The 24,074-nt window shown below is 36.9% G+C and overlaps 1 long non-coding RNA gene across 3 annotated transcripts in view; it reads left to right on the top strand.

Annotated features, from left to right (window-relative positions):
* LOC110348612 (uncharacterized) overlaps positions 1-24,074 on the top strand; it is a 337,086-nt gene that overhangs the window by 283,648 nt on the left and 29,364 nt on the right. For all 3 annotated transcript variants that reach the window (XR_015452138.1, XR_015452144.1, XR_015452135.1), the window contains one exon: positions 2,900-3,055. This is a non-coding gene — a long non-coding RNA (uncharacterized LOC110348612). The remainder of the gene's footprint in view (positions 1-2,899; positions 3,056-24,074) is intronic.

A 24,074-nucleotide genomic window follows, 5' to 3' on the forward strand; every position in this document is an offset into this window, starting at 1 on the left:
GGCAATATGTACCTTAACGTAAGTTTATAAGAAAAGGACTATATTATTTTTTTGTCAGTCATGAGTTTGGGATAAGTCAACAATGTAATGTATCATTTTAAAACCTAATTAAATCTTAGGCAACTAGTCACTGGTTATATGGTATTTGTTTCTAGACAAAAGGAGTTAGAAGAGGGACAACTTCCTGCAAGAAAGACCATGGCCCTCAACATAGCATTTGCCTAGGCAAGAGCTTTGTTGGCTATTTTTAAGACAATTTAAAATGAGTACCTCCACTTCAGTTTGACTTGAGACAGGTTGCATCTCCTCCTTCGCCTGCTGCAACAGCAGTCCCAGTGAATTAAAAGTCTAATTCCATACATTTTCTTGGAGTGTACAAACCAACTTCTCCACTGTCTTGTTTTTGTGTATTTTAATATCCTTTGAGGTAGCCTGTATCCACATTGAGCTGCGTGCTGTCCAATGGTCTCTAGTGGTTCTAGGCATTCTTTGGTTAGTACTCTGGTTAAAAAATTGTTTGGTGCATCCTTAATATTACTTTGCTTATAAATCCTGTTATTTTGGTGTTAGAGCCAAATTACTGTGCTGAGATTAGGTGGGATTTGTCTGTCCATACAACCTATATTTGGCTTGAACACTTGAATATTGGAGTCACAAGTCAAATTTTAATCATTCCACAACTTTTAGAATTTTGCACACATAGAGCGTGTCTTCATTGAAAGAATTACTTTCCAAAAATTCCATATCCCAATTTATAGAAAATTTGAGGTATTTTAAAAGTTACTTTGATTTATTTGCTTTTCTTTTTTTCTTTCTCTTTTTAATTCTTTTCATGCAGTTAATAGCCTGATGGTAAGGAGCTAGTCAATCCAAGTCTATCTAGGAAGTTGGCCTAAGATAACGTCATTTATGGTTAAGGAAGATCATTGTTGTGCTAAGTAATACTTGTGGTTGGCAGCCTTAAAAGTTGCAATTTCTGGCTGTTTTTTGGATATTATATCATAAATACGGATGGATGAGTTGCAGTACAAACATTTTAAAAACTCCAGAGTGCTTTCTCCAAATAAAAGAATAACCATCCAAGTTATGAAGAGGTATGACTCATGAATTCTGACTTTCAGAATTTTTTTGGCTTTTTTTCTGCAGTTATAATTTTCATGGATGCTGTGGTAGCCTGCCAATGTCAACAAATTTTTGTTTTTTTGGTGGAATAATTGAGTTGAGATTTTTCATCTGAACATGAAGTCAGAGTGTTCGAGTTACAAACCTATGGATTACGTCTTTGTAGCAGGGAAAACCGATTCCATCCCAAAGCCACCCTTGGCATAATTTAAATACAATAGAATTTTTGCCTTTTTGAATAAACAGTTAATTTCTATTATTCAGGAGATGATTGTGCAACTTGTATTTAATTCTGGGCTTTGCCTTTTCCTTCTCTTAGGTTTTGCTGCCAACTTTTGACTATTGAACTACTCTTTCGTATCTTTGTGCAGGATATCCTTCTACCTGAGAAAGATGAAGAATTTGGTCAAATTTCAAAATTTGAAAATATTTGCTTTAGAATGTTTATGCAATATGAAAACATATACAAGTTGGACGTAAAAACAGTTTAACAGAATGTTGACCATAAGAAAAAGTTATCACAAAAATGTTTGTCTATGCCACTTAAAATGGACAATGGTAAAAGATACTATTTGCTGAGCACTATGAACTAGAAATTTCACAACTATTGCTCACAATTGTCTTAGAAGTAGGTTTTCTTATTGTTATGTTGAAGAAGTTAAAGCTCGGGGAGGCATATAATATTTCAGAAGTTACACATTGATCAAGTAGGAGTGTTAGTGTTTTAACCTAGTCTTTCTGACATTAAAGTCCTCATAATTGATTGCCTGCCTTTCAGTGATAAGCTTATTTTGCTTTGTAATTTTAAGGAATTAACAGTGACATGTGGACCTTTTGTCTGTCTCCATTTGGGGGAGATGATGAGAGCATCTTTAGTTGTATGAAGAGTTAGAGTTAAGAAGAGTATTTTATGTATTGTGTTCTTTTTAATTTGTCATAACCAGCACCCCCTTCTAAGTTTAAAGACCACATTTCCCCATGTCTCCTTCCTTGTAACATGCTGGGTTAGAATTTACCATTGAGTTGAATTCAGAGAGATTTGGGAGGTACTAGTGCAGTGGAAGTTACTATCTGGGAAGGTTCTGATGGTTAGATTCAGCTGGTCTCTAGACATCTCCAGAAGCTTCTACTTTGTGGTTCTGGCACTTTCTCAGACTTCCACAAACCATGATTTCTCTAGGTTGTGGCAAAGGAGGTGGTTTTCAGACTTTTCCATGAGGTTCACTTCATGGTTTATGTCAGTTTCTTGTACTCCTAGGGGTAAATAGCTTTTCTCCTTTCTTTTTTTTTCCCCATTAACTTTATCGGTACATTTTAGGTATAAAATACAGTTACATTCATCATTGGGATCTGGTACCATTACATGAGTCTCTTGGTTCTTATTTTTTCCCCCTTCCTTTGCCCTCCCTTCACCCCCTCCACCCTTCCCTATTTGCAAAGACCTTGTTTCCATTGTTTTCCTCTTCTCATAATTTTTCCTTTCCCTTTTTTCCCTTCCCATACCCCTCCCAATTCCCCTGCTCTTTTAGACCTTTTCTTCCTGTTACACAATATCAATTATACATTTTTTAAAAATTACAATATTAAGATCCAGGAGACATTACCACAGATTTTACAGAATTTAAAAGGATATAGAAAGCATATTACAAAAATCTTTTTTGAAATAAATTTGACAACTTCTAAGAAGTAATTTGGAAGACAAATTAATGAAGCTAACTCAGGAGGAAATGTAAAATTTGAATATCACCTATTAAAGAAAATATATTTCTCCCCACAGAAGATGCCAAATCAGCCTGCTGCAGACAGGCAGGTCTGTGCACGCCCTACCAAGGTCCTGAGTCACACAGAAGACACTGAATCAACCCACTGCAGACAGGCAGCCACCTGATGCCACATTACCAAGGTACAGAGGACACCAGACCACCAGACCAAGGTACTGAGTCCCACTGTTCCCACCCCAGAGGTAGGGGCTTCTGAGCTGTCGTCCCACTGCTCCTGGTCCAGAGGAAGGGGCTTCCCGGTCACCATCCCTCCCGCTGCTCCCAGCCCAGAGGAAAGGGCTTTTGGGCCACCTTCTGTCCCGCTGCTCCTGGCCCAGAGGAAGGGGCTTCCGGGCCACCATCCCTCCCACCACTCCCGGCCCAGAGGGAGGGGCTTCTGAGCCACCATCCCACTGCTCCTGGTCCAGGGGAAGGGGCTTCCTGGTCACCATTCCTCTGGCTGCTCCCAGCCCACAAGAAAGGGCTTTAGGGTCACCATCCCTACCGCTGCTCCTGGCCCCTGTACCACCTCACCCAGCTCAGAGGAGGTAATCCATGCAGGCACTAACAGCCACCCACCCCAGTTGAAATGAGAAAACACATAAATAAGTCTCAAAACCAGACTTCCAGATCACCTACAGCAACCCCAAAGGGAAATGAGATGGAACACTCTGATACTCAACCACCTGGGCCCACTGAACTGGCAATGAAAGGGGATCTGGAAAAAATGAAATCAGAAATAATTTCTCAGATAACAGGAGAAATTGTGCCCTTAGTGCAAGACATGATTAATAAATCTAGAGAGGAGCTGAGGAACATGATGGAATCCCAAAATAGGAAACAAATGGAATCCATAAAACAGATGCAAATAGATTTCCAGGACATGAAAAACTCCACTGAAAGTCTACACAGCAGAATGAGCCAAAGTGAGGACAGAATTGCAGATATAGAAGATAAGATGGCAATTAGTGACCAGGAAGAGAAAAATTGCTTCAAAATTATGAGGGAACATGAGAAATCAATCCAGCAGCTGCTAGATGATGCAAAAAAGAATAACATAAGACTGATTGGGCTCAATGAAGAAACAGGAGAGAGTGGTGATGACATAAAAAATCTCTTCACAGAAGTAATGGCAGAAAACTTCCGAAGCAGGGGAAAAGAGCTTGACATACAGATAAGTGAGGCATATAGGACTCCAAATAGCCTTGATCAAAAAAAAATCTACATATAGGCATATAATTGTTAAGATTCCAGAAATACAACAGAAGAACAAAGTTCTCCAAGCAGTCAGAGAAAAGAAACAAATCACATACAAAGAAAAGCCCATCAGAATCACAGCAGACTTCTCAACACAAACCATCAAGGCAAGAAGAGCTTGGAGTGACATATTCCAAGCCCTAAATGAAAACAGCCTCCAGCCCAGATTGATGTACCCTGCAAAACTATCTTTCAAAATTGATGGAGAAATAAGATACTTTCATGACAAAGAGCACCTTAGGAACTTCATGAACACCAAACCAGCACTCCAAAGAATTTTACACAATATCCTAGGAACAGACATTGAGGATCACAACCCCAGGAAGGAAAGCAGAATGAACCCATCTGGCATGACAAGAAATTAAATGGAAAAGAGGGGACCCAACAAAAGGAAAAAGTCATGGCAATGACAAGTCAATACGTTTCACTTATAATCATCAACGTTAATGGTCTCAATTCACCAATCAAAAGAAATAGACTGGCAGAATGGGTCAAGAAGCAAAATCCAACAATATGCTGCATATAAGAAACACACTTAATTCAAAAGGAAACTCATAGACTGAAAGTTAAAGGGTGGAAAACAATACTCCATGCGACAGGAACCTGAAAAAAAGCAGGAGTAGCTATCCTCTTGGCAGATCAAGTAGATTTCAAACCAACACTAATTAAGAGAGATGAAGACAGACACTACATCCTTGTAAAGGGAAGATTCCAAGAGGAAGAGATGACAATCATAAATATCTATGCACCAAACACTAGTGCATCCAACTATATAAAACAAATACTAATGGACATGAAAAGCCATATATGCACTAATACAATTGTAGTGGGGGACCTCAACACCCCACTGTCACAAATAGATAGATCAATTAGACTAAAAATAAGTAAAGAAATACTAGAACTCAATCGAACTCTTGAACAAATGAACTTAACAGATGTTTACAGAGTCTTCCATCCCACAAAATCAGAATACACATTCTTCTCAGCTGCACATGGGTCATTCTCCAAAATAGACCACATACTCACACATAGAACATGTTTAAGTAAGTGCAAAGGAATTGAAGTTATCCCCTGTATATTATCAGACCATAGTGCGATGATATTGGAGATCCATAGCAAAAGAAACTCAAAAAATTTCATAAACACGTGGAAATTGAACAACACACTTCTGAATAACCAATGGGTCACAGAGGAAATTAAAGAAGAAATCAGACAGTTCCTTCAATTAAATGACAATGACAATACAACATATTGGAATCTATGGGACACAATGAAAGCAGTCTTATGAGGGAAATTCATAGCAGTGAATATGCATATTAGGAAAACAGAACAAGCCCAATTAAACAACCTGATGCTGAACCTCAAACTTCTAGAAAAAGAAGAGCAAGACAACCCCAAAGCTCATACAAGGGAAGAAATTATAAAGATCAAAGGAGAAATCAATTCAATGAAGACTAAGAGAACGATACAAAAAATCAATGAATCCAAGAGTTGGTTCTTCAAAAGAATCAACAAAATTGACAAACCTTTAGTCAACCTTGTCAGAAGAAGGAAAGAAAAGGCCCAAATCCATGCAATTAGGAATGAAAAGGGTGAAACTACAACAGACCCAGCAGAAATCCAGAGGATCATCAATACTTATTTCCAGAACCTATAGGCCAATAAGATGGACAACATAGAAGAAATGGACATATTCCTAGATACATATGAATTACCAAAGTTGAATGAAGAAGACCTAAAAATTCTAAACAACCCAATATCAACCAATGAAATTGAAAATGTAATTAAAAACTTATCACCTAAGAAAAGCCCGGGCCCTGATGGCTTCACTGCTGAATTCTACAAGACATTTAGAGAGGAACTGCTGCCATTACTGTTTAAACTCTTCAATGAAATTGAAAGGGAAACAATACTCCCAAATTCATTCCTGGAAGCAAGCATCACCTTCATCCCCAAAGCAGAGAAAGACCCAACCGAAAAGGAGAACTATAGGCCAATCTCACTAATGAACATAGATGCAAAAATCTTTAATAAGATACTGGTAAACAGAGTGCAGAAGATCATCAAGAAGATCATACACCCTGATCAAGTGGGATTCATCCCAGGGATGCAGGGATGGTTCAATATATGAAAATCAATTAATGTAATACACTATATCAATAGAGCCAATTACAAAAACCATATGATTCTCTCCATAGACACAGAAAAAGCATTTGACAAAATCCAACATGCATTTATGATAAAAAACCTACAAAAAATTGGAATAGATGGTCTCTACCTCAAACTGATAGAAGCCATCTATGAAAAACCAACAGCCAATATCATACTAAATGGTCAAAAACTGAAATTCTTCCCACTCAAATCAGGAACAAGACAAGGATGTCCACTATCACCACTCTTGTTCAGTATAGTTCTGGAAACATTAGCCACGGCAATTAGACAAGAGAAAGAAATAAAAGGAATAAAGATAGGAAATGAAGAAGTCAAATTGTCATTATTTGCAGATGACATGATACTCTATATAGAAGACCCCAAGAACTCCACCAAAAGTCTTGTACACTTAATAACCAAATTCAGCCAAGTAGCTGGTTACAAGATCAACACTCAAAAATCAATAGCTTTCCTCTACATGAATGACAGACTCACTGAGAGAGAAATAGGGCAAATAATTCCTTTCACAATAGCATCCAAAAAACTGAAATACCTAGGAATCATCCTAATGAAAGAAATCAAAGACCTCTTCTCTGAAAACTATGGCACTCTGAAAAGAGAGATTGAAGGTGATATCAGAAAATGGACAGACATCCCCTGCTCCTGGGTAGGAAGGATTAATATAGTGAAAATGGCCATACTTCCAAAACTGCTATATAGATTTAATGCAATTCCCATTCAGATCCCAGTACCATACTTCACAGACCTCAAGAAAAAAATCCAAAAATTCATTTGGAGCAAGAAGAGACCCAGAATAGCACAAGCAATTCTAGGTAAGAGAGACATGGCAGGGGGTATCACAATCCCCAACCTGCAACTATACTACAAAGCTACTGTGATAAAAACAGCATGGTACTGGCAAAGAAACAGGCTTGAGGACCAGTGGAACAGATTAGAAGATGCAGAAACAATGCCAGACACACTCAGCCATCTCATCTTCGACAAAGGAGTCAAACACCCTCACTGGAGGAAAGATAGCCTCTCTAATAAATGGTGCTGGAAAAATTGGGCTTCAACTTGCCAAAGATTAAAACTAGACCTGTGTCTCTCACCATGCACTAAACTAAAATCCAAATGGATTAAAGATCTAAATATTAAAATAGAAACTCTGAACCAGTTGGAACAGAGGTTAGGTAGAACCCTTGAAGACATTGGTGTAGGAAAAGATTTTATGAACAAAACCTCAGTTGCCCGTGAACCAGCACAAACAATCAACAAATGGGATCTCTTCTTATTAAAAAGCTTCTGCACAGCAAGAGAAACCACCAGCAGTGTGAAGAGACAACCCACAATGTGGGAAAAAATCTTCACCTGCTCTTCCTCAGGCAAAGGTCTGCTATCTCGAATCTATAAAGAACTTAAAAAGATCAGACCTCCCAAATTTAAAGACCCAATCCAAAAATGGGCATCTGAAATGAACAGACATTTCTCACACAAAGAAGTAGAAATAGCAAATAAATACATGAAAAAAGGTTCAACGTCACCGGTCATTCGCGGGATGAAAATGAAAACAACACTGAGATTCCACTTCACTCCAGAAAGAATGGCTGCTATCATGAAATCAACCAATAACAAATGCTGGTGGGGCTGTGGGGAAAGAGGAACCCTGCTCCACTGCTGGTGGGAGTGTAGACTGGTGCAAGCAGTGTGGAAATCAGTATGGAGATACCTCAAAGAAGTAGGACTGGAAATCCCATTTGACCCCGCTATTCCACTGCTGGGGATCTTCCCCAAAGAATTAAAAGAATCATACCACAGTGATATATGTGCACCCATGTTCATAGCAGTACAGTTTGTAATAGCTAAAACTTGGAAACAGACCAAATGCCCATCAACTGGAGACTGGATAAAGAAAATGTGGTTTTTTATAAAGTGGAGTACTACTCAGCCATAAAAAATGAGAAATTAGAGACATTTATAGCTAAGTGGATGCACATTGAGGCAATATTCTTAAGTGAAATAAATAGGACACACATGAATAAATTCCGAACAGTTTCTCTTGTGTGAGAAACTGAAAGTGTAAATAAGGACTAAATGTATAATAGGTCATCTGAAATAGGAAGAAAAGGGGCAAAGGGGAAGGAAGTGGGAGGGCTAAGGGAAAGGATAGAAGGGAATGGGATTAATATGAGAAAATGGAAAAATAGGAAGAAAATTTTTGTAAATAGGGCTGGAGGGGTTGAAGGGAGGGCTGGGCAAGGGTGAAAAGCAACCAAGAGAGACTATGTAAAGGTGCAAATTTCAAATGATGAATGTCATTATATTGTATACCTAAAATGTACCAATGATTAGAATGAATAATCGGTAATGTAAAATAGGAATAAAAGGTCCAAAGGGGTAGGGTTAGTGGGAAGCACAGGGGAAAGGAAAGAAGGGAAAGGAAAAAATGATGAGAAATGGAAAAAATGGAAATAAAGTCATTGTAAATAGGGAAGGGTGGAGGGGGTGAAGGGAGGGCTAGGAATGTGGAAAAAATGAGAACCAGGACTCATTATATAAAGGTACAGTTCCCAATGAGAAATGTAATTGCGCTGTATACCTGCAATGTACCAATGAAAGAATTTAATTAAAAAAATAAATAAAATAAAATTGATAAATATGTATCCTGTTCAGATTTATAAAACTGTGTTGTGAAAATCTTCCCGAAGATACAGATATTTGTTATTTATTTTCTTTTGGGACTAGGAAGGATTTATAAATAAATGTAATGGAAAATCTTTGATCTAAAAAAAAAAAAAAAAAAAAAAAGAAGAAAATATATTCCTAGCTTGAAAACCTACCTATATGACAACAGCAGGCTCATAAACATTTTAACTGATAAATTATATCAAACATTTAAAGCAGAAAAAAGAAGGAACACTTCTCCCCTCATTTTAGGAAATCAACATTGTGCTAATCCTAAAACTGGATAAAGATAATAGAAGAAAAATGTATGAACATAGATAGAATTTTTTTTTAACAAAACAAACTATTAGAAGTCAGATCTGGCAGTATGTAGAAAGTGGTTTCACTATAGGAATGGCAGTGTTGGCTCAGCATTGGAAGATCCACCCCCAAAAGTAATCATTTTAACAGAGGAAAGGAGAAAGCCATATGATCCTGTCACTAGTTGGAAAAAGAGTATTGGACTAAATTCTACAGCTGTTCATGGTAAAAGCTATCAGGAGAGTAGAAGTAGAACAGAATCTTCTCAACAGATCAAAGACATGCACTACATACTTCCAACAAAGACTCCTTCTATGAATGGAGACAATACAATGCTTTCTCCCTAAAGTGGGGAGCAAGAGCATATATGCCTACTCTTCATCTGTCCATTAGACTTTGAAACATAGGTCTAAACCAAAATAGTCTGGCAATAAAATGACACAACCAGGATAGCATTGGCATGACAGAAGCAAAATTTTTATATGTAGATGAAATGATCATCTACAGAGAAAACACCAAGAAATCTCTAGGAGCCCCCAGAACCTGTACCTGAATCCAGCAGGACCAGAAAACACAAGGCACATACAAAAATTCAGGTCTGTGCACACTTTCTATAAATGAAGAACTGGACATTGAAACTTAAAATTCATGCAGGAGTACAAAGGACCCAGAAAAGCCCAAAACAAAAACAAAAACAGTGTTGGAAGACATTTAGCACCCAATTTTAAGACTTCTTCTAAAGCTACAGTAATCAAGGCAGTGTTGGTGTAAGGAAAGACATATAGATCACTGGAATAAAACAGAGAATCTAGAAATAGAACCACACACACATGGTCCACTGAGTTTTGAAAGATTATCCAACATCAGCATTTTATAGAATATAAACTCGACTCAAGAGCCAAGGAAGAGATAATGTCTTCAGCAAATGGCACTAGAACACCTGGTATCCGTATATAAAAAATTAACCTCAATCCTTTTTTCCCATACATGAAAATAACTTGAAGGGATCTATGAACCTAAATAAGAAAGCCTAAAAGTATAAAACTTTAAGAAGAAATTATAAGGGAAAATATTTATGAATTCAGGGTAGGCAAGAACTACCTAGGATACAAAAAGTATGATGTATAAAAGAAAAAAATTGATGAATGAGATTCCATCAAAATTTAGAACTTTAAATGACATCATTAAAATGAAAAGTAGTCCTTCAACAGACCATATTTACAATGCATAAAACCTATGAGCAGACTATATAAATAATTCTTAGAGCTCATTAATAGACAACCCAATTAAAATGTAGACATAAGAAGATGATAAATAGCCAGTATAGCACAAGGAATGGTGTGCAGTTCTACAATCAGAAAAATACTAATCAGTACAATAATAAGATTGAATTATACACTCATTAGGAAGATGAAGTCAAAAGTTTTAAAAGCTTTGTCATGACTTTTTCTTTTTGTTGGATTCTCCCCCTTTGCGTTTAATTTGTCATGCCCTATGGATTCATTCTGCTGAGTTTCCTGGGGTTGTGATCCTCATTGTCTTTTCCTAGGGTATTGTCTAAAATTTTCTGGAGTGCCGGTTTGGTATTCATGAAGTTCCTGAGGTGCTCTTTATCACAAAGTATCTTATTTCTCTATCAATTTTGAAAGATTGTTTTGCAGGGTACATCAATTTGGGTTGGAGGCTGTTTTCCTTTAGGGCTTGAAATACATCACTCCAAGCTCTTCTTGCCTTGAGGGTTTGGATTGAGAAGTCTGCTGTGATTCGGATGGGCTTTCCTTTGTATGTGATTTGTTTCTTTTCTCTCACTGCTTGTAGAATTTTGTTCTTCTGTTGGATTTTGGGAATCCTAACTATTATATGACTATGTGTAGATTTTTTTGATCAAGGCTAGCTGGAGTCCTATATGCCTCACTTATCTGCATGTCAAGTTCTTTTCCCCTCCTTGGGAAATTTTCTGCTATCCCTTCTGTGAACAGTTTTTTAATGTCATCTGCACTCTCTCCTCTTTCTTCATTGACTCCAATCAGTCTTTTGTTATTCTTCTTTGTATCATCTAGCAGCTGCTGGATTGATTTCTCATGTTCCCTTACAATTTTAAAGCAATTTTTCTTTTCCTCCTCACTAATTGCAATCTTATCTTCTATATGTGAAATTCTATCCTCACATTGGTTCATTCTGCTGTGCAGACTTTTGATGGAGTTTTTAATCTCTTGGAAATCTGTTTGTATCTGTTTTATGGATTCCATTTGTTTCCTATGTTGGGAGTCCATCATGTTCCTCAGCTCCTCTATTTTTTTAATCTGTGTCCTCTCTAGATTTATCAATCATGTCTTGCACCATAAGCAAAATCTTTGCTGTTATCTGAGTAATTATTTCTGATTTCGTTTTCCCCAGATCCTCTTTTGTTGCCAGTTCAGAGAGTCCAGGTGGTTGAGTATCAGATTGTTCCATCTCGTTTCCCTTTGGGGTTGCTGTAGGTGATCTGGAAGTCTGTTTTTGAGGCTTGTTTACGTGTCTTCTCATTTTCACCATGGTGGGGGTGCTTCTGGCACCCACACAGCTCACCTTCTCTGCCCTAGGAGCTTGGGATGGCAGCGGGGGAGCTTCCTTCCAGGTGCTGGAACCAGCTCACCTTCTTAGCCTTAGGAGCCTGGCATGGCAGTGGGGGAGCTTCCTTCCAGGTGCTGGGACTGGCTGAGCTTCACTGCCCTAGGAGCCTGGGATTGCTTTTCTTCTTTCTATCAAGAGATACTCCAGGTAGTATAGTTCAGATCTTCACTGCTACATTTTCTCATATTTGTGTACCCAGAATTTCTATATTCCATCTTTTGCTCTCATAATTTGCTGCTATAACTGTATTTTTTGGTGAAACTCAGACTGACATACAAAGTTTGACTTTTTATACATTTAAATAGATTATTTATTGGTTTTCTATTTTGGTTTTGGAGCAAGGACAAATACAAATGAGAAGTCAGAAACAATCAAAAGTTTAGAAGAATGTAAGGTTGGTAAAAGTTCTAATTGCAATTACTCTATATTTGACAGCTCATATTCTGTAGTGTGGATGTAGTGTTGAATTTTATTTTATTCAGAAAACATTCACTGAATATCCATTATCTAAACCCCTGATTTGATTGTGCTGGAAAATATAAAGAAAGCTAGTATCTATTGAGTTTACCGCGAGTCAGAGGATCAAGTCTTCAATTCAGGTCTAGAGAGAATAAATATTCTAGCAGAAATCATAAAATGATTCAAATACCTGAGCTACTATTTTGATTAAAAATCCCCAATGTTCTACGTTCTGGTCTGAATTATTTTCTGCTCTTGAAAACGTTTTTAATTCAACTGAAATGAATTTGGAAAAGAAAGCATATTGTCAAATTCACTTTTTGTAGTTTTTAGCAATTTTTATGCATTTAGACACTATCATGGTTTCACACCATTACCTCATGCAGCTAGCCACATAGTTTGCATTTGTTCATTTTTCTCCTTGCATTTGTTTGTTAAAAATGAATTCCAGACCAAAAACTTACTCTACACAATGACATTGGTGAAAAATGGAAGAGAAAAATAGAGGAAGGCAAGAGGTTTGGTTTTTTGCCAATAGAATATTTTGTTACAATATTTCAAGAGAAAAATAAAGATATTTATCTAATAGGCCTTAGACACAAAATATGCCTTGAGAATATTTGTAATTTTTCTACTGTACCCATTTACTGGCCTGAAATTTTTTGGAAAATATTTGATTTCAAAGTGAATTAGCTTCTAGGTGAGTTTTCTAAACTTTAAAATGGACAGTTATGCACCACGAAATGAGTGATGAAAGAAGACAATGTTTTCAGCAAGCACATACCTCTTGCATACATAGGCATTCAAGTAAGCAGGTGAGTATTACTTTTAATACTCAACATTTTACATCTGTGGCATAAGGAATTCTAGGCTGCCAAACCTGTGTTCTCAAAAACCTACAATAACCCTGTTGTAAAGAACAACTAACCTAATGTATCAACCTAATATGCATAACTACTTTTCTAAAATTGAGCACTTTAGGCTAAAAATATTAATTGCAAACAGATTTCATTTACTTGTTTCAATAAATCTGAACCCATAGACAGATTTCTGTTTTGACAGTACTGGGATTCTAAGAAAATGGGGGGTGGTTAAGAGAATTATGTTAAAATATGGATGTTATATTTCTTCTAACTAGCAGAAACTTGGTCTTGGCGAATTATACTTGACAGAGTGCCTGTTCAGAAACAATTCTTATGCTTTCCTGGTGAAAAAAGAGCCTATGCATCCCTCACTTTTGTGCATGTTTCACCACCAAAAGATTCTTATTTGTCTGAAACTAAACTTCATTCTCTTTTCCTTCCAAAATGAGCAACTGAGCAAAAAAAAAGTTTCTGGAGATAACCATGAACACTAATAATGAACATAACTACTTTTCAGGAGGTGTCCAGTCAAAATATACCTACTTACACAAAAATTTTCCTTTTTAAAAATGGCTAAATTAGTGTCTTAGAAGGGTATGATACATTGCTTACTCAATGATTTCTAATAATAAAGATGTTCTGTTTGTTATACAAGAAGACAGATGAGGATAGTGTTCTTTAATATTAGTTCATATCTTTTCTCAGGATTTCAACTGATCATCTTCTTCATAGTTGCTTTACTTTCTATTCAGTTGATAATTGTTCTGTCATTTTTATTGACCTTCAAACACTGTTAGTCAACAACAGTTTAGGTGATTACCCTATCACTTGAGATGATTTTGGCTGTAAATTGTAGAAAATTCCAACTCAAATGGACTTAGACAATAAAGACATTTATTTTCTTCCATCTCTGTTAGCCTAACAGATAAAGTATGTGCCAGGTAGAAGAAACAGCAACTCAGTGACATCATCAGGAATTCAGCGCTTCCTGTATATCTGTTCTGACATTTTTCGTTCTAAGACCAGATCTCCTCACTGGGGCAAGATGGCTTTCCATGACCACAGAGACTTCATACATACTTCCTTGTTTGTGATTGGAGGGAGAAAGAGGGAGAGAAAAGGAGAAAGAGAGGGAGAGAAGAAGAGAGAAGAGATAGTGAGGGAGACAGACAGAGACATATAGGCAGAGAGACAGACAGAATATCATCCCTTTTTGCCAATCTGTTGGGAAAATTTTGGTCATAGGCTCATTTTGGGACCAATATCAATTTTCTGGGCAATGATATGCCGAACATTGAGTTAGACTTAACTAGAATTTCTCCAGTGAAAAGGATAGGGTGAATCCCTGGATAAAACCTAGCTTAAAAAAGGAAAGGAGGAAGGAAGGAGTATTGTTGGGCAGGTAATAAACAGTATGTATGAGAATTATGTAATATTCACTTTTATGTGATAATATAATTAGCAAACATTATTTGCATTTTAAGATTTTAGGGAACCAAAAATATGGAGTGAATAATTTTTGAAATAATGACAAGATTTGCTTTCATAAGAAAATTGTAGCAAAGGAACCTTAAAAATACAGCTATTCAAATTAAATTAAAATATCTTGTCATAGGAATATCATCATTTAACTATCTATCCCATGCTAATGGAAACTTTATGAGTCAGGTATAATGTGGTATGCTGTGGACTGTTGGAATTTGAATAAATTATCTTACTTGATTAACACATTTTGGTATGTTTTTCCTTCCCATCACTCTAATAATTTTTTGTTAAATTTCTACTAGATTGTCTTCTTTTTCATAAGATAATGACATTTTAGTCACATGGCCACATCATTATGCTTCCATATAATGACATTAACAGAGATCCTCTGAAGTGATCCTAAGAAAGATTCCATAGAGAGATTGACATGAGAGAGATTCCAAGGAAAATGATGTTTTGAAAGAGCATGGTCTGATGATAATGACAATGTTCTATACAACGTAATATATAAATTTGTTAATTATACAGTGTTGACACCATTAAAATGTATGGTTGTGATAGTATTAATTTTGATTTGGCTCAGATTGCAACTTGCAATTAAAACACCATGAACAATTAATCACCTATTCAAGTGACAATGATTAAAATCTAACAGTAATTTATGTCAACTGTATTTGTTTTTTTAGTTCTTTCATTGGTACATTTTAGGTATACAATTCATTTACATTTATCATTGGGTGCTTGTACCTGTACATGATGCATCTTGGTTCTTATTTTTTCCTCATTACCTGTGCACCCTTCTTCCCCTCCACACTTCCCTATTTACATATACTTCATTTCCATTTTTTATTTCTTTTCTCATAGTTTTTCCTTTCCCCTTCCCCTCCCTTCACCCCTTTGTCTTTGGACCTTTTTTCCTATTTCAAATTATCAATTATTAATTTTAATCATTTTAACCCTTGTTTACACTATCAGTTTCTCACACTAGAGAAACTGTTCGGTATTTACACATGTGTGTCCTATTTATTTCACTTAGGAGTATGGCATCGATATGCTCCCATTTAGCTATAAATGACTCTAGTTTTTAATTTTTTTATGGCTGAGTAGTACTCGATTTTATTTAAAAAACACATTTTCTTTATCCAGTTTCCAGTTGATGGGCACCTGGGCTGCTTCCAAGCTTTAACTATTACAAACTATGCTGCTATGAACATGGGTACATATATATCACTGGGGTATGATTCTTTTAATTCTTTTGGGAAGATACCCAGCAGGGGAATAGTTGGGTCAAATGGGACCTCTAGTCCTAGTTCTTTGAGGTATCTCCATACTGATTTACACAGTGGTTGCACTAGTCTGCACTCCCACCAGCAATGGAGAAGGGTTCCTTTCTCCCCATACCCCAGCCAGCATTTGTTATTGGTGGGTTTCTTGATAGTAGCCATTCTTTCTGGGGTGAGGTGGGATCTGTGTTGTTTTCATCTGTGTCTCTTGAATGACCAGTGATGCTGAACATTTTTTCATGTATTTATTTGCTATTTCTACTTCTTTGTCTGAGAAATATCTGCTCATTTCAGATGCCCATTTTTGGATTGGGTCTTTTAATTTGGGAGGTCTGATCTTTTTAAGTTCTTTATAGATTCTAGAGAGTAGACCTTTGTCTGAGGAAAAGAAGGTGAAGATTTTTTCCCACATTGTGGGTTGTCTCTTCACACTGCTGGTGGTTTCTCTTGCTGTGCAGAAGCTTTTTAATAAGAAGAGACCCCACTTTTTGATTGTTTGTGCTAGTTCATGGGCACTTGAGGTTTTATACATAAAATGTTTTCCTACACCAATGTCTTCAAGAGTTCTACCTAACCTCTGTTCCAGCCGGTTCAGCATTTCTATTTTAATATTTAGATCTTTAATCCATTTTGATTTTAGTTAAGTGCATGGTGAGAGATATAGGTCTAGTCTTAATCTTTGGCAAGTTGAAAGCCAATTTTTCCAGCACCATTTATTAAAGAGGCTATCTTTCCTCCAGTGGGGGTGTTTGGCTTCTTTATCAAAGATGAGATGGCTGAGTGTATCTGGAGTTATTTCTGCATCTTCTAATCTGTTCCACTGGCCCTCAGATCTGTTTCTTTGACAGTACCATGCTGTTTTTATCACAATATCTTTGTAGTATAGTTGCAGGATGTGGATTGTGATACCCCCTGCCATGTCTCTGTTACCTAGAATTGCTTTGCTATTATGGGTATCTTTTTGTTCCAAATGAATTTTTGGATTTTTTTCTTGAGGTCTATGAAGTATGGTGCTGGGATCTCAATTGGAATTGCATTGAATCTATATAGCAGTTTTAGAAGTATGGCCATTTTCACTATATTAATCCTTCCTACCCAGGAACAGGGGATGTCTGTCAATTTTCTGATATCATCTTCAATCTCTCTTCAGAGTGCCATAGTTTTCAGAGAAGAGGTCTTTGATTTCTTTCATTAGGATGATTCCTAGGTATTTCAGTTTTTTGGATGCTATTGTGAAAGGAATTATTTGCCCTATTTCTCTCTCAGTGAGTCTGTCATTGGTGTAGAGGAAAGCTATTGATTTTTGAGTGTTGGCCTTGTAACCAGCTACTTGGCTGAATTTGGTTATTAAGTGTAGAAGACTTTTGGTGGAGTTCTTGGGGTCTTCTATATAGAGTATCATGTCATCTGCAAATAATGACAATTTGACTTCTTCATTTCCTATCTTTATTCCTTTTATTTCTTTCTCTTGTCTAATTGCCGTGGCTAATGTTTCCAAAACAATATTGAACAAGAGTGGTGATAGTGGACATCCTTGTCTTGTTCCTGATTTGAGTGGGAAGAATTTCAGTTTTTGACTATTTAGTATGATATTGGCTGTTGGTTTTTCATAGATGGCTTCTATCAGTTTGAGGTAGAGACCATCTATTCCAATTTTTTGTAGGGTTTTTATCATAAATGCATGTTGGAATTTGTCAAATGCTTTCTCTGCCTCTATAGAGATAATCATATGTTTTTTGTCCTTGACTCTATTGATATAGTGTATTACATTGATTGATATGTGTATGTTCAACCATCCTTGCATCCGTGGGATGAATCCCACGTGATCTTCTGAATTCGATTTGCCAGTATCTTATTAAGGATTTTTGCATCTATGTTCATTAGTGAGATTGGCTTATAGTTCTCCTTTTTCACTTGGGTCTTTCTCTGCTTTGGAGATCAAGATGATGCTTGCTTCCAGGAATGAATTTGGATGAATTGCTTCCCTTTCATTTCATTGAAGAATTTAAACAGTAGTTTCAGCAGTTCCTCTCTAAATGTCTTGTAGAATTCAGCAGTGAAGCCATCAGGGCCTGGGCTTTTCTTAGTTGATAAATTTTTAATTACATTTTCAATTTCATTGGTTAATATTGGGTTGTTTAGAATTTTTAGGTCTTCTTCATTCAACTTTGGTAATTCATATGTATCTAGGAATATGTCCATTTCTTCTGTGTTGTCCATCTTATTGGCATATAGGTTCTGGAAGTAGGTATTGATGATCCTCTGGATTTCTGCTGAGTCTGTTGTAATTTCACTCTTTTCATTCCTAATTGCATGGATTTGGGCCTTTTCTTTCCTTTTTCTGGCAAGGTTGGCTAAGGGTTTGTCAATTTTGTTGATTCTTTCGAAGAACCAGCTCTTGGCTTCATTGATATTTTTGCATCATTATCTTAGTCTCCATTTCCTTGATTTTCTCCTCTGATCTTTATAATTTCCTCTCTTATATGGGCTCTGGGGTTGTCCTGCTCTTCTTTTTCTAGAAGCTTGAGGTTCAGCATCAGGTTGTTTAATTGGACTTGTTCTGTTTTCCTGATATGCGTATTCACTGCTATGAATTTCCCTTGTAAGATGGCTTTCATTGTGTCCCATAGGTTTCAATATGTTGTATTGTCATTGTCATTTAATTATAGGAACTGTCTCATTTCTTTAATTTCCTCTATGGAAATTGGTTATTCAGAAGTGTGTTGTTCAATTTCCACATGTTTATGAAATTTTTCCTATTTCTTTTGCTATGGATCTCCAATTTCATCACACTATGGTTTGATAATATATAGAGGATAACTTACTTAAACATTTTCTTTGCACTTACTTAAACATGTTCTATGCATGAGTATGTGGTCTATTTTTGAGAATGACCCATGTGTAGCTGAGAAGAATGTTTATTCTGATTTTATGGCGTTGATCACTCTGTAAACATCTGTTAAGTTCATTTGTTCAAGAGTTTGATTGAGTTCTAGTATTTCATTACTTATTTTTAGTCTAGTTGATCTATCTCTTTGTGACAGTGGGGTGTTGAGGTCCCCCACTATAATTGTATTCGTGCATATATTTCTTTTCATGTCTGTTAGGATTTGTTTTATATAGTTGGATGCACTAGTGTTTGGTGCATAGATATTTATGATTGTCATCTCTTCCTGTTGGATTGTTCACTTTACCAGGATGTAGTGTCCTTCTTCATCTCTCTTAATCCATGTTGATTTGAAATCTACTTGATCTGCCAAGAGGATAGGTACTCCTGCTTTTCTTCAGGTTCCTGTCACATGCAGTATTCTTTTCCACCCTTTAACTTTCAGTCTATGAATTTCTTTTTGAATTAAGTGTGTTTCTTGTATGCAGCATATTGTTGGATTCTGGCAGTCTATTTCTTTTGATCGGTTAATTGAGATCATCAACATTTATGGTTATAACTGAAACGTATTGACTTTTATCATTGTCATGAGTTTTTCTTTTTGTTGGGTTCTCCCCCTTTACATTTAATTTCTTGTCATGCCAGATGGGTTCATTCTGCTTTGCTTCCTGGGGTTGTGATCCTCAGTGTCTGTTCCTAGGACATTGTGTAAAATTTTTTGGAGTGCTGGTTTGGTATTCGTGAAGTTCCTAAGGTGCTCTTGGTTGTGAATGTATCTTATTTTTCCACCATTTTTGAAAGATAGTTTTGCAGGGTACATCAGTCTGTGTTGGAGGCTGTTTTCTTTTAGGGCTTGGAATATGTCAGTCCAAGCTCTTCTTGCCTTGATGGTTTGTATTGAGAGGTCTGCTGTGATACTGATGGGCTTTCCTTTGTATGTGATTTGTTTCTTTTATCTAATTGCTTGTAGAACTTTGTTCTTCTGTTGAGTTTCTGGAATCTTAACAATTATATGCCTATATGTAGATTTTTTTTGATCAAGGCTATTTGGAGTCCTATATGCCTCACTGATCTCTATGTCAAGTTCTTTTCCCCTGCTTCAGAAGTTTTCTGCCATTACTTCTATGAGGAGTTTTTTTATGTTGTCTGCAATCTCTTCTGTTTCTTCTTTGACTCCAATCAGTCTTATGTTATTCTTCTTTGCATCATCTAGCAGCTGCTGGATTGATTTCTCATGGTCCCTTACAATTTTGAAGCAATTTTTCTTTTCCTGGTCATTAATTGCAATCTTATCTTCTATATCTGAAATTCTGTCCTCACATTGGCTCATTCTGCTGTGTAGACTTTCAAGGGAGTTTTTCATCTCCTGGAAATCTATTTGCATCTGTTTTATGGATTCCATTTGTTTCATACGTTGGAATTCCATCATGTTCCTCATCTCCTCTCTAGATTTATTAATCATGTCTTGCACGAGGAGCACAATTTCTCCTGTTATCTGAGAAATTATTTCTGATTTCATTTTTTCCAGATCCCCTTTTGTTGCCTGTTCAGTGGGTCCAGGTGGTTGAATATCAGGGTGTTCCATCTCATTTCCCTTTGGGGTTGCTGTAGGTGATCTGCAAGCCTGGTTTTGAGACTTATTTAAGTGTCTTCTCATTTCGACTCAGGGGTGGGGTTGTGGTGCTGTTGGCGCCTGCATGCCTCACCTCCTCTGAACTGGGACAGGTGTGACAGTGGGCTCAGAAGACCCCTTCCTCTGGACCAGGAGCAGTGTTACAGTGGCTGTGAAACCCCTTCCTCTGGGCTGGGAGCAGCAGAATGGATGGTGGCCAGGAAGCCGAACATTTTTTCATATATTTGTTTGCTGCTTTTACTTCTTTGTCTGAGAAATGTCTGTTAATTTCAGATGCCCATTTTTTAATTGGGTCGTGTCAACTGTATTTTTAAGACAAGCGTGACACTTTCTGTCTTGTCTGTAGTCCCATATTTTTAATGAATCTTGTTTATTTCACTGAAAGCCTTAATTCAACATAAAATACTTTTTACAGTTTTTCTTTCAAATCACTCTTCTAGTAGATTCCTATTAGGGTTAAGTTCAGAAGTGCAATAATTTATTAAGTTGTTACATTCTTTTTAATATATAATTTACATGACGTCTAGGGAGAGAAGGAATGCCTCTAACTATGAAGCAGGTCCCTATTAACTTTCAAAGGTACAGTATTTGACAGCTGGCAAAGGTTTTATTGGAGCAGATTTTATTGGTCAGCTCAATTTATACTTATTTTCAGAAAGACAATGTATCTCTAACTGTTCTGAGTAGAATTTATTCAATCCACAGAAATAATAATCATAGAACTCCAAGTACAGTCTTGTCTCTTCTTCACAGTATTGCCACTGTTGTCTCCTTATTTCTGCTCTCACTTCTGACACAATATGGATCATGTCTGACATAATATTCTTTTCTGATTTTCTTCCTACTGCTGTGCACCCATCTTTTGTACCCTTTGCTGGTTCTTTTTTGTTTCCTCAACACTTAAATGAAATCATTCTGTAAGGTTCTCTTCTACTTATTTTTCCTAGCCTCTTCTCCTGAATCCTCTATCTTAGGTTTGGGGGCTTATAAACAACCTCATTTATTTCTCCCAGTTTCAGAGCCTGGATAGTCTACAATCAAGACACAGGCACATTTAGTGTCCTGAAGGCCCTCTTCCCAGTGCATCGATAGTGTCTTCTTGCTGTGTTCTCACATGGCAGAAGGGACAAACAAGCTCCCTCTGGCCTTTTTTCTTTTTGCCTCTGGCCTTTTTGACAAGGGCACAAATCCCATTCATGAGGATCAGCGTTCATGATCTAAGACCTTCCAAGGACCTTATCTGCTAATAGCCCAACATCATTGATTAGATTTCAACATATACATTTTGGAGGAAACAGTCAGACCATAGCATCCCAGGAATCTGCTTTTTTAAAAAAAGTAAAGCAGGTAATTTTATGTGGAAATTGAGGAGGCCACACTGTGAAAGAACCGTTTTGATTATTTCCTTTAAAATTTGTGTCAGTTTCTGTAAGTCCTTCAATATTTTAAACGATCTCTGAAACTTCAGAGGCTTTCTTACCTTGTTTTAAGCAGGCACTAATTGAACAGGATCTTAGGCAAAAATTGTGTGATAACCTAAATAATTCCACAATGCTTAGAGTAGGAGTTATTCACTAAAAATGGGAGACTGATTGAGAGAGACTGAATTAATGGAATATTATGAGAGATCATATATATGTTAAGCAGCTCTGCATCACTGTAACAAAGTACCTGGGAGAGTCAAAAGAGGAAAGGTTTATTTTGTTAATGATTTTAGAGATTTCACTTCATGATCAGCTGTATCCATTTCTCTTAGGCCTGTAGTGAAGTAGAAACACCATGGCAGAAGGGGGTGGTAGGAGAAAGTTACTCACCTAATGGCAGCCAGGAAGTAGAAAGAGAGCAAGAGGGACAGGGAAGACTAGCTTAAGTCACAACTTGATAACACATTCCCTTCAACCAGGTCCCATGTTCTGTTTCCATCACCTCAATAATTTCATTGGATCATGATCACCTTATGAATTAATTCACTGTTGAAGTTAAAGGCCTCATGATTCCATCACCTTCTAAAAGTCCATTCTCTGAAATATGAGATTTTGCTGGGATAATTTAGATCAAAGCTGTAACAAGTCTTATCTGATGCCCACCATAAACTAATTTCCTAATTGGGGTGTTTGTACTGAGTGAAATGACAGCACAGTGTGGAATGCTGTAAAAGGGACTGGGGCCAAGTGTGCCCTGTGTTTCTGGTATTCTCAAAGGAAAAACAGGTAGATTATCTGCTTGGCCTCATAGATCAATTTCTCAGGCTTTAAGAGAAGGAGGAGGTGGGAGTGGTAATAGTAGAAGAGTAAGAAAGACAGAGGAGGAGAAGGCAGAGATGGAGGATTGGGTAGAAGAGGAGAGTCAATGACGTCTTTGGATGGTTCCATTTGACATCTTTGGATGGTCCCACCTCAGGACTACGCACATTTAGTTAAACTCTTTTTTTTTTGTTAAATTCTTTTCTTGGTACATTTTAGGTATACAACACAATTACATTTCTCATTGGGAATTGTACCTTTACATAATGCATCTTGGTTCTTATTTTTTCTCCATTCTTAGCCCTCCCTTCACCCCCTCTACCCTTCCCTATTTACAAAGATTTATTTCCATTTTTTCCATTTCTCATCATTTTTCTTTTGTCTTCTTTCCTTTCCTCTGCCCCTCCCACTACCCCTACCCCTTTGGACCTTTTCTTCCTATTTTACATTATCGATTATTCATTCTAATCATTGGTACATTTTAGGTATACAATATAATGACATTCATCATTGGAAATTTGCACCTTTACATAGTTTCTCTTGGTTCTTATTTCTCACCCTTGCCCAACCCTCCCTTCAACCCCTCCATTCCTCCCTATTTACAAAGATTTTGTTCCTATTTTTCCATTTTCTCATATTAATCCCATTCCCTTCTATCCTTTCCTCTAGCCCTCCCACTTCCTTCCCCTTTGCCCCTTTTCTTCCTATTTCACATTGCCTATTATAACTTTTAGTCCTTATTTACACTTTCAGTTTCTCACACCAGAGAAATTATTCAATATTTATACATATGTGTCCTATTTCTTTCACTTAAGAGTATCGCCTCAATGTGCATCCACTTAGCTATAAATGTCTCTAATTTCTCACTTTTTATGGCTGAGTAGTACTCCATTTTATAAAAAACCCCACATTTTCTTTATCCAGTCTCCAGGTAATGGACATTTGGGCTGTTTCCAAGTTTTAGCTATCACAAACTGTGCTAATATGAACATGGGTGCACATATATCACTGTGGTATGATTCTTTAATTCTTTGGGGAAGATCCCCAGCAGTGGAATAGCGGGGTCAAATGGGACTTCCAGTCCTAGTTCTTTGAGGTATCTCCATACTGATTTCCACAGTGGTTGCATCAGTCTACACTCCCACCAGCAGTGGAGCAGGGTTCCTCTTTCCCCACAGCCCTGCCAGCATTTGTTATTGGTTGATTTCATGATAACAGCCATTCTTTCTGGAGTGAAGTGGAATCTCAGTGTTGTTTTCATTTGGGTCTCTTGAATGACCAGTGATGTTGAACATTTTTTCATATATTTATTTGCTATTTCTACTTCTTTGTG

The sequence above is a fragment of the Heterocephalus glaber genome, unplaced genomic scaffold, assembly GCF_053883595.1.
Source record: "Heterocephalus glaber isolate CG9 unplaced genomic scaffold, H.glaber_assembly_v1.0 deba00000122, whole genome shotgun sequence".
NCBI classification, from domain to species: Eukaryota; Metazoa; Chordata; class Mammalia; order Rodentia; family Bathyergidae; genus Heterocephalus; species Heterocephalus glaber.